Source organism: Chrysochloris asiatica, unplaced genomic scaffold (genome assembly GCF_000296735.1).
Source record: "Chrysochloris asiatica unplaced genomic scaffold, ChrAsi1.0 scaffold00143, whole genome shotgun sequence".
In the NCBI taxonomy this organism is placed as follows: Eukaryota; Metazoa; Chordata; class Mammalia; order Afrosoricida; family Chrysochloridae; genus Chrysochloris; species Chrysochloris asiatica.
Window position 1 is genome coordinate 3,769,523 of NW_006408661.1, and position 16,768 is coordinate 3,786,290.

The 16,768-nt window shown below is 39.6% G+C and overlaps 1 protein-coding gene across 3 annotated transcripts in view; it reads left to right on the top strand.

Annotated features, from left to right (window-relative positions):
• Window positions 1-16,768, top strand: part of SEMA6A (sema domain, transmembrane domain (TM), and cytoplasmic domain, (semaphorin) 6A) — a 179,320-nt gene that overhangs the window by 47,143 nt on the left and 115,409 nt on the right. The window contains exon 1 of one of the 3 annotated variants that reach the window (XM_006870523.1): window positions 3,774-3,932. The exons of the other annotated variants lie outside the window; for them this stretch is intronic. The gene's annotated coding sequence lies outside the window, so the exon portion shown is untranslated. Of the gene's footprint in view, window positions 1-3,773; window positions 3,933-16,768 lie in introns of those variants that run through there. 3 annotated transcript variants of the gene reach the window in all.

The following is a 16,768-nucleotide window of genomic DNA, read 5'->3' on the forward strand; positions in this document are numbered from 1 at the left end:
GTGGCACTGCAGGATAAGCACTGGATTGCAAGGTTGGTTTGAACCAGAAGGTCGGCAGTTCAAACGCACCAGCTGCTTCTTAAAAACCCTATAAAGGGGCTGCGAACCTTAAGGTAAGCAGTTGGAAACTACCAGCCGCTCTGCGGGAGAAAGAGGAGGCGTTCTGCTCCCTTAAAGACTTACAGCCTCGGAAACCCTGTACAGGGTCGCTATGGGTCGGAACCGACTCAACGGCACATAACAACAACAACAATGAGTTGGAACTGACTCGACAGCACTTAACAACAACAGGAGATGTACAAGGCAGGTTCAAACCCATCAGCCATTTCTCGGGAACCCTACACAGGGTCTCTGAGTTGGGACCAACTCAAGGGCAGTTAACAACAATAACAACCATGGTAGTTAGCTGCCTTGGAGGTGGGCTATATTGGGACTATGTAGAGTAGAACGATTTGAGATTGAAGTCAATGGCCAAATGGGACTTTTGCTTTATAACATTTATTTTTGACATGAGAAGAACATCATATATTATTTATGAAATTACTATAAATAGATGTAAAACAGCTATTAAGTATATTCTGACAGATGTATAATGTGTTAAGGTAATAGATAGCAATCTGCTTGGGAAAGAAAGCAACAGAGTGTTGCATCTAACAACACTTACTGAAATTCTGTTCCTCTGAACAGAATATTCCTTAGAACATATGTAAAATGCAGTTCTAGAAATACATTGGAAAACACGGAATGAGCAGGACCTGAAAGTAGTTACACTACATATATGAGTTAAACATCACTGAACAGTAAGTCATGTTATGTCTTGGCCCATTGAGTTAGTACTTGAGGAAATCCAACTGAGTTAGCAATTTAGGATGCACACAGATCATCAGGCAAAAATGTCTGGCAATAAACAATTTTGAGAAAGACAAAATGCTAAAGAATCAACAAGCAGTTATTACTAATATTGGGAGAAAAACTAGCCTAAAACTTTGAGCCTATATGGATGGGTAAGGGGCTTAATGTCCATCTAGAAAGGCTGCCAATTGTTATTGTTACAAGTTATTTGGCCATACTTTTTAAGAGCAGAAAAAGCAATAAAATTGTTTACTTGTGTGACTTGCATAATTTTATTTCCCAAATGCTAGCTCATCTACCCCTATAGACATTCTTTACATCCTCTCTTATAACTTATATTTTCCCTCCCTTTTCAAAATGTACTAAAATATTAAAATTCTAGAAAATACATATAATATAATAAAAATCAGAACCTGTTCTAGACAGGAGTCTGTCAGAGAAATAAGAAAACTCAAATACTTTCCACTAAAACAGACAATGGACAGCTAACCACAAGTTGGCCGTTCAAATCCACCATTCTCTCCTTGGAAAACCTTTGTGGAGTCATTATGAATCGGAACCAACTCGATAGCACTTAACAACAACAACAACAAACAGACAATAGAAAAGTGTTAGTAAGACTGGTAACGTGGTAAAGATGGAAAACCACCAAGACCCAGGAAAACAAAGCTGTCTCCTCTAGTTCCAACTCACACATGTTTCACTGTAATAGCTATAATTAAAATATTCTTGTTAGGTGCCATTAAATAGGTTCTGACTCACGCTGACCCTATGTACAAGATAGCCTAACACTGTCCAGTTCTGCACCATCGTCCAGTTCTGCACCATCATCACCATTGTTATGTTTGAACATTGGTGCAGTGACAAATCAATCCATCTCATAGATGGACTTCCTCCTTTTCACTGACCCTCAACTTTACCAAGCATATTGCCCTTCTCCATGGACTGGGCCCTCCTGATAACGTGTCCAAAGTAAGTGAGAGACATCTTGCCTTCCTCAACTTTCGGGAGTGTTCTGGCTGTTCTTAAGTTTGTTTATTTTTGAAGTAGTAGTCCATGGGTATGTGCAATATTCTTTGCAAATACCATTATCCAAAAGCATCAATTCTGCATCCATCTTTCTTATCCATTGCCCAGCTTTCACATTACATGAGGGGATTAAGACTTGGATTAGGTGCACTTTAGTCCTCAAACTGATGTATTTGTGTTTTCACGTTTTAAAGAGTCTTTTGCAGCAGATTTGTTCAATGCAATGGACCATTTGAATTTTTAACTGCTGCTTCCATGGATGTTGATTGTGGATTCAAGTAAAATGAAACCCTTGACAACTTCAGTAATCATAATACCTAAGATTTATTCAATACTTGCTGTTTGTTCACTGAAGGAGGCCTGGTGTTACCGTGGCTAAAGTACTCTATTGCTAACTGAAAGGTCAGTGGTTCGAACCCACCAGCTGCTCTGTGGGAGAAAAATTACAGCCTTGGTAGCCCTATGAGGTAGTTATATTCAGTCCTGTAGGGTTGCTATGCATTGGAATCAACTCAGCAGCAATAGGTCTGCTTGTTTGTTGGTTTTAGTATTTGTTCACTTGGAGCCCTGGAGTGGTGGCTTGAGGTTTGAGTCCACCCAGAGGCACGTCTCAGAAGAAAGGCCTGGGAGCACAGACCTACACATATGGTGTCACTGTAAATCAAAATCGATTTGCTGGCAACTTGCTGGTATCTATTCACTTAATCTTTACAGCAATCCTAAAGGCAGACAGTTACTATTATCCTGATTTGGGGGTTATGTCAGTTGAGATTCTGAATTATGAAAGGAATTTCTCCCTTGGTCACACAACTGAAAAATGACAGTGCTGGGGGTTCAAACCCAGACTGACTGATGCCAAAGCCCATGATCCTTTTCACTGGTCTCCCTGGGCCCTCACATGTGTAAAGGCAGGACAATATAGACATACCACACAACTTTCCCAAGTAGAAGTGTTTGTGAGTCTTTAGACAAGTCACCTAAGCTTTCTGGAAGCACAGGATGCTTCTCTGCAGATTAAAACTTGAGATTTGATACCTTAGCTCTGAGTATTCTGAGTTTCTGAATACAGGGTCTATACTATGAGTCAGAACCGACTCGATGACACTTAATAACAACAATCCTGGCCCTACTCTCCAAAAATGTATTTATTCTGAATAAATGCTGCCAGTGACTTTGGATGGAGTTATGTGGTGTATGTGATTGTTACCACAGATTTTTCATCAAAAATACACTAGAGTCAAAATACTTAACCTTCTAATTGCTGTAGGAGCCGCTTATGGCTAAGTAGGTGTTCCAAATACGGGCCTGTTCTTATTATGGACTTGATTTTAAGGAACGCCCATTTTTTTTTCCACACATGCTAATGCATTGTTCATCTTGCCTCTCCTAATAGTCCATGAGTCTTGAACTTGGAGCCAGCAAAGTACTGTCTTTGTAAAGCACAAAAGAACACCAGTTTTGGTTTTTCTTTTCTTTCTTTTTTTTTTTTTTTTAAAATCACACGAGGCCTGAATAAAAAGCCCTTGCACTATTCAGTGGCTGCTTGCATTGTGCAGCTGTTCCTTGACTGCTGAGAACATCTAGCCGCTGACAATACAGTACCTGAAGGAAACACTACACATAGAGCTATTCAGGAGTTGCGGAACCTGGGACTTCTGCCAGTGTCCTCAATGGAAGATTGGGGCCCTTTTTTCTTTGCCAAGCCCTGATAAGCATATTGCAGTTTTGTTGTTGTTGTTGTTGTTTGCCTGCCAGCATTTGTTTCACAGTTTTATTGCAATGATGTCTTTCCAACATGCTGACACTTAAGGACTTTTCTTTCCCCTGTTTTGCCACATCGCCGTGAAATGTACAGTGAGACTTTGATTGGTCATAGTCCACTCACAGTTAGCAATACATCACTGTGTGGACCGAGTTCCCATGACTCTGGCCTCTTCGGACAATGTCTCTTTCTTCACCAAGCTGATGGTAAATATCTGGTCAGCTTCATCTATTTAAAACCAGCCAAGCAGGAATCCTAGTGCTGGGGAGAGGATTTCTTTTGTTTGTTTGTAAGTCAACAATGGATTCAGCACTTCCTAACTAAAATTAAATTCTAATCACTCTTTAGAATAATGCTAAAGGACTAATCTAATTCCACGGGGTGGGGTTGGGGGAGGATAAAGGCAAATTTTCTGGTGCTGGCTGCTGCTTTACTACTGTGCCTAATGCCTGTTTTCATAACTAATGATTCTTGGGAACTTCCCATGGAAAAGAAATTATCATGTTCCTTGCAGAGAGACAGAGCTGGGTGAACTAAAGCCAAGTGGACATCTTCATCTGAAACCACTTCTTAAATAAATATAAGTTGATTGAGTTGTTTTGAAATTGGCATTTAATTTCTTTAAAAAAAAAAATACCCTGAAGATTGAAAGGCTATACAAAATGACTAGGTATATTCTTGCTTTAGAATACTTTAGAATGTCCTAGCTAAATCTCTGTACATGAAAATTTTGATTCATGAAAAACAGGAAGTGGTATAATTTGCTTTACAAAATGATTTAGTGAGCTCATGATCTTGTTAAAAGCTGAACTTGGAACAAGTTGGAAGGTATTACGTATTTTCAGTTGCCTCATCAGCAGAGTTTAGCTCCTTTTTCATGGTATGTCAGTACTCCCTGGAATGGGTAGTTGTTGTCGTTGTTAAGTTTTCAACTCATAGTGACCCTGTATAGGGTTTTTGAAAAGCAGCTAGCAGGTTTGAACCTTATGGTTGGTAATCCAGTGCTTATCCTACAATGCCACAGCAGGACTCCATGGAATTAGTTTTGTTGTTAAGTGCTGTCAAATGGGTTGTTGTTAAGTGCCACCGTCAAGTTGGTTCCGACCCATAGTGACCCTGTATAGGGTTTTCGAGGAGCAGTTGGTGAGCTTGAACCACCAACCTTGCAGTTCAAATGGCTTTGCAGTCTGGCGCATTAACCCACAGCGCCACACCAGGACTCCAAATGGGTAGAGAGCATCAATATGAGGGGGATTCCAAAAGTTTGTGGAAAAATTCCATTATCTTTTCATTACAGTTCCACGACCTTTTTGAAACCCCTTCATAAATGGTGCAGTTCAACTTCTTGATCAGTCAGCTGCTATTAATTATTTCCCTTAAGTTGACGCCAGCCTTCTTTCATTGCCACCTAGTCATTTCCAAATTATGGTGACCTCCACATGTGTCACAGAGGGACTTTGCTCCATAGGGTTTTCTTTCCTTTCTTCTTTAAAAAACTTTTTATTGTGAATTGAGTGAAGGTTTACAGACAAGACCATCAGTTTTACATTCAACAAATCCTATACTTTGTTTCATCTCAGTGATTGCAGTCCCCTCCAGGCAACAACAGTTGTCCCTCTTCCTCCCTGTGGTGACCCCTGTACAAATACCTTCTGTTGTTTCAAACGTTGTATACACATCACTATTTACCTGTATCCCCTTTAATTTTAACTTTAACTCTTGCATACTTACCTGTGTCTTTACCTGTCGTCATCATTCTTCTGCTATATCCCTTTTTGTGTGTGTATTGTCCTCCTCCTTCTTTTATATTGCCCTCCCGTCACACAAGCTAACATGTTCTACCCTCAAGCCAGTAAATGCTCTCCCTTCCCTCTCACCCCTGGTAACCATCAAAGAATGTTTCTTTTACTATGAAAACCTTTTCTTGAGTTTTCACAATAGTGGTCTCATACTATAATTGTCCTTTTGTGATTGACTTATTTGACTCAGCATGATATCCTCCAGGTTCATCCATGTTATGAGGCATTTAGCAGATTCATCTTTATTCTTCAATATTGCATAGTATTCTGACTGTATTATACCAAAGTCTGTTTATCCACTCTTCTATTGATGGGCATTTAGGCTGTCTCCATATTTTTGCTATTGTGAATAGCGTTGATAAATATATCAGTGTACATATATTTACTAGTGTCCTGACTCATATTTCTTGTGGATATATACCAAGCAGAAGGATTGATGGGTCATACGGTATTTCTATTTCCAACTTTCTGAGGGATTGCCCTACCATTTTCCACAGTAGTTGCACCATTTCTACCAGCAATGTAGGAGGGTCCCAGTCTCCACACCTTAACCAGCATTTGTTGTCTTTTTTTTTTTTTTTTAACTTTACTGTTAATGCTGGTATGAGATGATAGCTGATGTTTTGATTTGCACCTGGTACTGTAGGATAATCACTCAACTGCATGGTCGGTTTGAACCTCAGGGTCGGTGGTTCTATTCAACAGTTGCGCCTAAGAAACCCCATACAGGGTTGCTATGGGTTGGAATGGACTCGGTGGTACTTAACAACAACAATAGTGATAGCCAATGGTAGTGAACATTTCTTCATATGTTTAATGGCTGTCTGAATGTCTTCCTTGGTGAAGTATCGTTGATGCCCTGTACCCACTTTTTAATTGGGTTTTTGCGCCTTTTTTTTGTAGAGGTGTTATTGCTGTTGCCAAGTCAGTTTCCATTCATAGCAATCCTGACTCTGTATAGGGTTTCGGAGGGGAGGCTGGTGGGTTTTAACTACCACCTTGAGGATCAATGTTGAGAAACAATTTTTTCCCAGTCTGTTGGCTCCCTTTTATTATTACTCTTTTTGGTACATATGTGTATCTGATTTTTAGGAGGTCCCAGCCATCTATTTTGTCTTCTGTTTGTGTATTTTCAGTAATGTTTGATAGTTTACTCATATCATATGTTAGAGCACCTACATCTGTCTCTATTTTTTCTCCATAGAGTTTTTAAAAATTTTCCTTCCATAGGGGTTTCAATGGCTGATTTTTCAGAAACAAATTACCAGGCCTTTCTTTTAAGGTGCCTCTAGGTGATGGAATAATGCTCTGAACTTCAAGGTCAGTTTGAACCACAAGGTTCGCAGTTCAAATTCACCAGCCGCTCCTAAGAAACCATATACTGGGTCATAGTAAGTCAGGACCAACTCTACAACACTTAACAACAACAACTGAGCAGACTGGGACTTCTGAACTTTCAGTAAGCAGTCAAATATGTCAACTGTTCGCACTACCCAGGTACTCTTTTCATTAGTATGTCACATCGTCAAACCACCCACCCTTATTTCTGGTTGGATCGAGTCAGGAAAGCAGTGATGTTATACTGATCATAGTTTCTAATTGCTCTAGATCCAAAGGTCATGGGCTTTCCTAGAAACTCATGCTGTTTACTCATAAATGTTCACAACCACCTCCTTCTTCCACTTTGCCTTTTGCTCATCACTGCAATTTCTATTCATCTCCACCCAAATTCTTCCTTTTCCCCAGCCAGCTGGGAAGCCAACTTTCCATTTGTTCAGAACTTACAGTTTCGCATCCTGCTTTCAACCCAACTTCCCCGTTTTCCTATCCAGGTCAATGCCTTATGATGTAGTTTAACTTTAGCCTGCCCTGTCTGAGTAAAATCACTTCTCCTTACCCCACTTCTCCTTAACCATGGTTACCTGGTTTACTTTCCCTCTCAGGGTTTTGCTCCTTTTTACTCCTTCTCCTCTTACTCTGGTATCATAGTGGTTACGAATCGGGCTGCAAACCTCAAGGTCAACAGTTCGAAACTACCAGCTGTTCCACGGGAGAAAGATGAGGCTCTCTGCTCCTGTAAAGATTTATAGCCTCGGAAACCCTGTACAGGGTTGCTATGATTCGGAACCAACTCCACGGCACATAGCACCTCTTACTTTGGTAACAGCAATTCTGTCACCAAGCCACCCTCCATCCTTCCTTCAGGCCACACTAGTCACTCCTCCCAACGCATTGTACGTATGTGCTTTTCTTTAGAACCGTATTTGTTTGTAAAATGATGTATATTTGTATTATGCTAAATGCTTTTCTCCAGGTAGAGTGCCCTGACTTACTCATATGTACAAATAAATATGTCATTTCAAATACAAGAATGCAAGAAGCCCTAAAACTAATTTCTTGTTGATTGAGCTATTTCCCTGAATTTATGTAGAAGTATAAAGTCCTCATCTGTTCGTTGTTCGTTGAGGGAGCAGAAAACCTCATCTTTCTCCCGCGGAACAGCTGGTAGTTTTGAACTGCTGACCTTGAGGTTCGCAGCCCAATTCGTAACCACTATACTACCAGAGTTAGTGTTAGGAATAGAACTGAGTTTTATAGGGTTTTCTTGGCTGTAGCGTAGTGGTTATGAGTCGGGCTGCCAACCTCATGGTCAGCGGTTTGAAACTACCAGTGGCCCCGCGGGAGAAAGATGAGGTGTGTTCTGTTCCTGTAAAGATTTATAGCCTCGGAAACCCTGCGCAGGGTCGCTATGGGTCGGAACCGACACCACGGCACGTAACAACAACAGTCTTTATGGAAGCACATCACCGGGTCTGCCACAGCATCGCTGGGAAGGTTCGTGTCCATACCCTTTAGTTAGTAACCAGGCACAAATTGTTTACTCCATCCCAGGAGCCTGTGGGAGAGGGAGAGCAAAAAAATAATCCAGTAACCCAATAAGTAAGCGTACGAGTACCTGGTGATGATAAACATCTGAAAAATCAGCCACTGAAAACCCTACAGAGCATAGTTCTACTCTGACACACACATGGGATCTCTATGTTTCAGAAGCCACTCATTGCCAGCTGGTAGGAATGTCTGCAATACTACTTGCCACAGGAAACCTGTGAGGGGTTGCTTTCAAGCAACTGAAGGGACAAGTAAACATTTAGCAGCTTTGCTAAATCTGTATCATAGACTTTCCAAGCAATTTTTCTCCAGTAGTCCTGACTCACTTCAGAGAAAAGCATGCGGATATGCTTTGGAAAGATTTCCAATAACAAGGACTTTAACTTTCAGGAAATCATTCAACCAGAAACCCCTTCCCCCTAGTATTTCAGTTAGTCACACTTTTACTGAAACATGTCAGCACTGAAAAATGTAGACTGCAGCTAAGTAGGCCTAACTAAAAATGAGTTAGAATTCCCATATCAGTGCCCGGAGGAGGGACAGGTTACCCAGTTGGCAAGGTAAGCATGAACTTACTTGTGCTTATTTATGAATCTATTCTGTAAGTAAGCATAAATCTGATTATGAATTAATCTGATTAATAAGTAAGCATAAGTAAGCCAGTGCTTACCTTGCTTATCAGGTAAGCTGACACAGGATCAGAGCAACAGTGGTGGGTCTCTTAATGGCTAGTCATTTCAGATCTGTCATCACAAATGCATTGTGGTTAAAAAGAAAAGAAAACAAAAAGGGAAATCTTCAGCGTAGTCCATTCTGAAGGTTCCAAGGCGCTTGTGTTTACTTAGTTTGTCCAGCGAGTTTTAAATGCTAACTTAGAAATTAACCAGTTTTTGAATTAACATGGAAAGGGACTCCAATAGTGCCCCCCCCCCAAAAAAAAAGTTACCAGGGTAGTGCACAATAGTATTTATTTTAAAACTGACTTGTAAGAATTCTAAGTGCATACGTAGGGTGTGTTTGTGAGCTGTTGGCGGAGGGAGTGGAGGAACCTGATCCTACACCTTGTAAATTATAAACTGTGTACACCTGTCATCTCTGTCTGCGGTTTCTGCTAATAATAAACAATTGGTTTATGTGTGACAGAATGGTGAGAGCCAGTGCTTTCAAAGCAACCACATCCAACGGCATTGTTACTGATGTCTGCTGGAGTTTGAGGGGAAATAACAAGGCACCATGACATATGGGAGGATTTTATTAGCAGATTTTGGGTATTTTTAGAAGGATGACCCTTAGGAATGTTGCCAATCAAACAGGAAGACCTTTACAGGATAAGCACTAGACCTCAAGATTGGCAGTTCAGACTCACCTGTCGCTCCTCATACTGGCTGGCTGTGAGTTGGAACCTACTCGATGGTGCTTAACCACAATAATAAGTGGACAGACAAGTCAAACTACCTGAAAGAACCCTGATGCACCAGAGACAGTAAGCTCCCAGGGTCCTATAATTTTCCAAATTGAAAGGACCAATCAGAAAAGAGCAATATTTACCAAATCATATGGTAATTATCAGAGTTCTGGTATGGCACTGTAGGTAGGATAAGCACTGGGCTGCTAACGATAAGGTTGGCACTTTAAACCCACCAGCCACTCCTCAGAAACTCTATACAGAGTCGCTGTGAGTCGAAACCAACTCAATGGCACTTAATAACATCATTATAGTTAATGGGTTGTGTCAGTCTGACACACAAGACAGAAAGCCCTCAAACCAAACCCACTGCCATGGAGTTGATTCTAACTCATAGCAACCCTGTATAGGGTTCCTAAGATTGTACATTTTTACAGGAGCTGCTGACCTTGAGGTTAGAAGTTCAGTGCTTACTCTACAGTATTACCAGGGCTCCTTGATATACAAGATAGTTGCAGGAATTATGGTTTTTTGTTTTTCATTTTAAAAAACTCCACCCTCCCTTCTCTACCTCTGACTTTCTGCCATATGAGTTCCCAATCTTTTAATACAATAAGTGATTGACTGCTAACCCAAACATTCAAAGCTCAGATTCACCAGCCACTCTTTCAGAGTGATATGGCTGTCAATCGTATAAAGATTGATTTGTTGTTGTTATTGTTGTTAAGTGCCGTCCAGTGTGTTATCCCACAGCATTGGAAATGTTATGGGACAGTTGTTCTCAGTCCGATTGGAATATTATAAGTTGGAATCAACTCCATGACACACAACAAATAACACTGAGTGAATTTAAGAACAGAGAAATGATGTAATAAGAAGTAGAAGTAAAGAATGTAGACTTTGGAGCCAGCTTGCCCACGATTCAAATACTTGCTCCCTCACTTACAATTGTTTGACCTTGTGAAATTTACTTAATCTTTATCCTCAGTTTCCTTATATGTAAAGTGGGGATAATAATAACATGTCTCCTGGTATGGCTCTGTGGGTTAATGCATCAGACTGCAAAGTTGTTTGAATCACAAGGTCGGCGGTTCAAGCTCACCAGTCGCTCCTTGGAAACCCTATAAAGGGTCACTATGGGTCAGAATCTAATCGATGACACTTAACAACAACAAAGATGTCTTTAGGATTGAATGCATCATCCCCCAAATTTTAGAGCTTATAGGGTTTTTACCCCTCAAAAGGCTAAAGGATTTGGTATACACTTCCAAATCATGTATACTGTTTTATATAAAAACAACAAGAAGTACATCATCTTAAAATATAAGTTAAATTTCAAAAAATTTTTTGACTCTTTAAAACATTTTTTTTTAAACAGATTCTGTTTATTTTGAAAACAAATTCACATCAGGGTTGTAAAATTTCAGATTTAATACAATATGGGACATCTGAGTTACAATTTTTAACTTCCCCAAAAAACACAGGCTTCTGATAAAAACATGCAAAACGGTTTTTATCTTTCTGCTGCATGAAAATGAAAAAATATGAAGATAAATCAAATATATTGTTGTTAGGGTTCCCGTTCTTACCTGCACAGGTTTATTCCAAGCAAAATGTGTTCAAAGATATGCCTGTGATCCGTGGATGGCTGCAGACAAGTTTTCTTAGTAATGCATGTGTTCTGTAGTCTCTTTAGGGGTCCTGGTGTGGCGCTGTAGGATAAGCACTGCACTGCTAACCTCAAGGTCAATGGTTCAAACCTACCAGTCCCTCCTAGGTAACCCTATACAGGGTCTCTATGAGTTGGAGATTGCTCCATGGCATTTAATAACAACAATAGTCTCCTTCGGGTGCCTTCAAAAAATCAGATTAGCAAAAAAGAGGAAGAACCCAACAAGACAGATTGACACAGCTGATGCAGCAGTGGGCTCAAGCGTAATAACAATTGTGAGGATGGCTCAGGACCAGAGAGTGTGTTTCATTTTGTTGTGCATAGGGTTGTTATGAGTCAGAACCCACTCAACAGCAATGGTCGAAAGAGTGGCTTCTAAGAAGATCTGCGGGGGCTATTATTATATTTGAGACTCAGAAGGTAATGGTGTCTTTTTTGAGATTCCAACAGGGTAATTTTGATAGATTTTCTTGAAGGACAACACGACAATCACAGGGGCTTTTTAGGAATAAGTTTTAAGAAAATTGGAAACTCCATTGGTGAGAAAAAGGCCAGGAAGGTTGGACTGAGGAACTTTTTTCCCAGTTTTTTCCATGTCACTATTCTTTAATATTTAGTTTAACTAGGTGTATCTGCAATCATATTGAATTATAGTCACCTCCTCATTGAAAAAACACAGCAGTGAAAGAAAAGGGGCAGGATGGGGGTCTGATTAAAATTGTTTATTGAATGCCTAGTTTTAGACTTCATAACAGCTCTCTTAAAGCTATATGATAGTAAAAGGACTGGTTGACGTATACAATATTTGGTTAATCACTATTAACATTCAACAACTGGCTAAATTTTTGGTTGTTGTTTTAATGCCTGAGGTTAATAACACCCTTGGAGACTGCCTAAATATCCACCCAGTGTCTTCAGACCTTTACCTTATCATTGTGCCAGTTTCCCAACTAGAATCCATTCATTAATTTAACATAGTTGGAGGAAAACTCATTTGTCTCCTTCAGTGTGTTTCACAGTTAAAGTGACATAGGGTCGGGCATTATCTGGTGGAGGAGGACAGTGAAATTAAAGTCCCTGGGTACCAGCCAGTCACAGCAGTAGAATGGATGATTATCAGGCAGGTTATAATTATAGAGCCTCAGCAATCCCCCCTCAATATGCACTGGCTATCTTCCTAGCACAAAGGTTTCGATTCTTAATTTGTTGCAGACTAGGATATCTATGAAGTGACCATGTGTTTTTGTGTACCATCAATCACAACTTAGGCAGGCGACTGCTGTTGTTTGCATTTTGAAAGCTTTTGAATAGTTTTTAGGCAGGAAGATAGGATCCAGGACTGGGGAAGGCTTTTAGAAGCAAAATGATGAAGACTTTGCCAGAATCCTATTGCAGACTCATTAGATGAGTGGATAGTTGAGTGTAGTCTGGTACAAAGGTATACATACATACAAAGGCATCTGTTTCCAAAGGCATCTGTTTTCTTAAGTGATTTTACCTGAGCTGGCTTCCATGATAAGTTGGGGCAAGTAGCTTTAGCGACAATAGTGGGGGTCATGTAGTTGTTGTTAAGTGCTGTCAAGCTGATCCTGACTCATAGCGGCCGTGTATAGATAGGGTTTTTGAGGAGTGACTGGTGAGTTTGAACCGCTGACCTTGCAGTTCAAACCAACCTTGCAGTTCAGTGCATTAATCCACAGTGCCAGAAATCTACTTTATATTCCCAAGAAAAAGTGGCAGAAATTTCACTAAGGCTTATTATTAATCATTCTGACTTCAATCATTGGAAAATGACAAAGAAACCATGTGTTATGTTAATCACCTAAAATGTTATCTGAATGTTAGGAATGGATATGAAACAAAGGAAATAAAGAAGGGAAAAGGAAATGAAGGAAAGGGAAGGCAATGAAAGGAAGGACCCACACATTTGTTGATTAAGTGTTTAATCTGTAGTGATCCTGTAGAGTTGCAAATTGCTTTACAACTAGATTCTCTTAACACATAGGACCTAAAGGAAATTGTATCTGCAATTTATATCCTGCAAGAAGTTGTTAATTAAAGGAAAAAAAAAACTGTATTGTTGCCCTCTTTCTTTGGTTCTCTAAATTGCATCTTTGTTCCTCTTTTAATAAGGTTTTGCTTTGTGGTATTTAGACTTGAGTGTTGTAAATTAATGGCACCTAAATTGGAAGTCGGCCTGTTAGATTAGATTAGTTGAGAGCTGTTTGGATGTTAAAATTTAATCTTATCGAAAGTTTCATGTATCTCAAGGTTGACTTTAACTGAAAGTTGTTACCAGTTTCATGCCAGGCTGTTAGCTCTGACTGCTAAGACTAATAATTAGACTTCATCATACCCAACAGGTTTGACAAGAGAAATAAAACAGTTATTGAACCACCAACTATGTGTCAGAAAAACATTTCCAAAAATTGCGGCTAACAGTACCCCTATCTGTTAACAAATAGCTAGAACATCAGCTCTTAGGAGGAGGATGCATAAGAATTTTTTCTCCAACTTCATTTTTGCATGGCCCACTAAATCTAAAGATAACTTTCTGAAAGTACTTAAGGGAAGAAAAAAAAAGCTTATGCATTCTCTGGCATTGAAACATTAAAAACCCTATTTTATTTAGAAAGTGCCAAATCCATTTGTTTAATTTGGCAATTATCATCTGTTAGTCATGTTCAATTTTCTGCATCTAGCCTTTTTGAGAATCCAACAACACCCATTTTTAGGGCAGAAATTTTAAATTGCCCCCCTCCCCACCAGTTTTGATGATTAATGTTTAATGCCAAGCATGGCTGTGAAGAATTAACCCCTGCTTGGAATGATATTTATTGATAGGAGTTTTAGGTAACTATATAAACTTCATTATCAGGAGTTGATGTTAGCTGCCATAGTGTCAGTACTGACTCATAGCAACCATACAAACAACAGAATGAAACACTGCTGGTCCAGGGCCAACCTCAAAATTTTTGGCACACTTGAGCCCATTGATGCTGCCATTTTACCAATCCATCTCACTGGGGGTCTTCCTCTTTTTCTCTGACCCTCCACCTTACCAAACATGAAGTCCCGACAATATGTCTAAAGTATGAGAGACGAAGCTTGACCATCCTGGCCTCCAAGGAACAGATAAAATAAATATCATCATCATTTTACACTGAGGGGATTCTGAGCCAGCAACATCTCTCTCCGTTCTTATTTCATTGTCCATATAATTGAATAAAACACCTACTCTAATGCAATATTAAGGTCATTGATTTAATAATACAGAATTTGGGGAATGCAAAATTTACTTTTCTCAAGATAACAATTACTTTCTTGTGCTGGACATTATAGATACACTTACTCCATGTTCTCAGCAATGTAACTAGGTCAGGGATTTCATAGAATGTGGAGGTGTTAGTGCTACTGTAAGAATACTAGCATCTTACATTTCAAGTATATTACAAGAGCCTACATTTGCAAGTAAAAGCCTACACTTTCAGTCTGATATATGTTACTAGGGCATCCACATATGGTTTCAGAGGCTAACTAGCAGGAAGGCCTTTAAAAAGAAAGTCTGGTGCAATCTGTAGTAACTGCTTCAAGGGCTCTTACCTATTGTGAAATAAGTTAAATAAATATATGTAAGCCTTTCAGGAAAAAAAAAATTTGAAACTCAAAATACACTGCAGTTTTTTCCTTATATTTGTATTTTATTGTATAGTTTGTGTTATACCTGTCTTCCTCCATACACTGTAAATCATCTGAGGACAGACATTGTGTATTAGAGTATTCTACCCACCTAACATTTATCTACCCACCTAACATTTGTTAGCACTTGCAGGGTTTACTGTCTAGCGGCGTGGATGTATATAAGTAAATAGATAATATCAATGTGGCTGCTATGATAGAGTTTTTTCAGATAGTGGAGTAAAAAACAGCAGAAGCATTAGTGATTGTCAGTGGGAATCCAGGAACACTTCACAGAAGAGCTAGCTAATGGTTGAAGACTATATTAAGGGGAGGATAGGAATTTCTAAGGCAAAAAAGGGAATGGAACAGAGATGTGGAATGAATGGCATTGGGAAACTCAATGTGGTGGGGATGGGAAACCAGCCCAGGGAATAGTTGTACAAAGTATAGAAAAGAAAGCTAAAGAAAATTCAGTAGGAGACATCCTTCTTAAGTCCCCAATTCAATTGAATTGTGAGAAATTCTCAAAACTTTGTTAGTAGGTCATTGAAACGCTGGTGTATATCCTTAACCATGGGCAGTCAGCTGGAAAACCCAGGCACTAGGGCAGGGCAGCTCACCCAAGATTACGAATTGAATAGATTTCAGCGAGATTCTTCAGTGCTGCCCAAGAAGCTTTCTTTCCTAGTTCTTGTGTCTCAGCCATTGTCATCTTTATAATGCCCATTGCCCCTAAAACAGGGCCTTGCTCATAAATATAGACAATCGATGCATTCTCAGTTAAATTTGCTAAAAATAAAGGGAAACTGAGAGCTATGAATCAAAGGGAAAATGGCCAACATCACTGACTACAGGCAAAACCATGGTAAAAAGTGCAATCAGTACCACCCCCCTCTTCTCACCCCCCCACACATACAAAAGAGTAATTTAAATTTCCATGGAATTTTGGGTAAGAATGAACCTACAGTTTATTGTCTTCTTAGTGTGGCAACTGAATACTTGAAACAAAATGTGGGTGGTTCCAATTCAAAATTTAGAAGGCTTTGGTTGGGAAGTTTTGAGTGAAAGGGAAACACGGATGAAGAAATCACAGTGGGAAAGTGTTTTTTTGGCACCAAATTGTGACACTTAAGCATAAAAAATTCAAAATGATGCAAGTACGGAGGATATTTTGGCTTCCAAATGCCAACACAAGCATGAAGGATTAAGAAAATGTAAACATGCCTTTATTTAAGACCTCCTTTATGGGACAAGGTTTATTTCTACTAAAAACCTTGTGTGACTGTAGGATAAGCACCTAACTGCTAACCACACGGTAGGTGATTTAAAGCCACCCGTTGCTCTTCAGAAACCCTATACAAGGTCACTATGCGTTGGAATCTACTTGATGGCACTTAACAACAGCCCACAGAAGAAAAACCATCAGTAGTTCACTTTACAGATGAGAAACGTGCAGCTCAAATTCAATAACTAACTCAGTGCCTCTTAGCCACTAATGGATGGAATGAGGTGTTAATCCACCAGAATAGAAACTCCATGAGAGCAGAGAAATCCTGAATGCCTAGACCATGCTTGCCACAGTGCTGGTACTCAATAAATATTTTCTGAAAACAACCCAGACTTCAAGGCCTCTCTTGAATGATCAAGAGTCAAATTATTCATGGAAAAGATAAACTTTT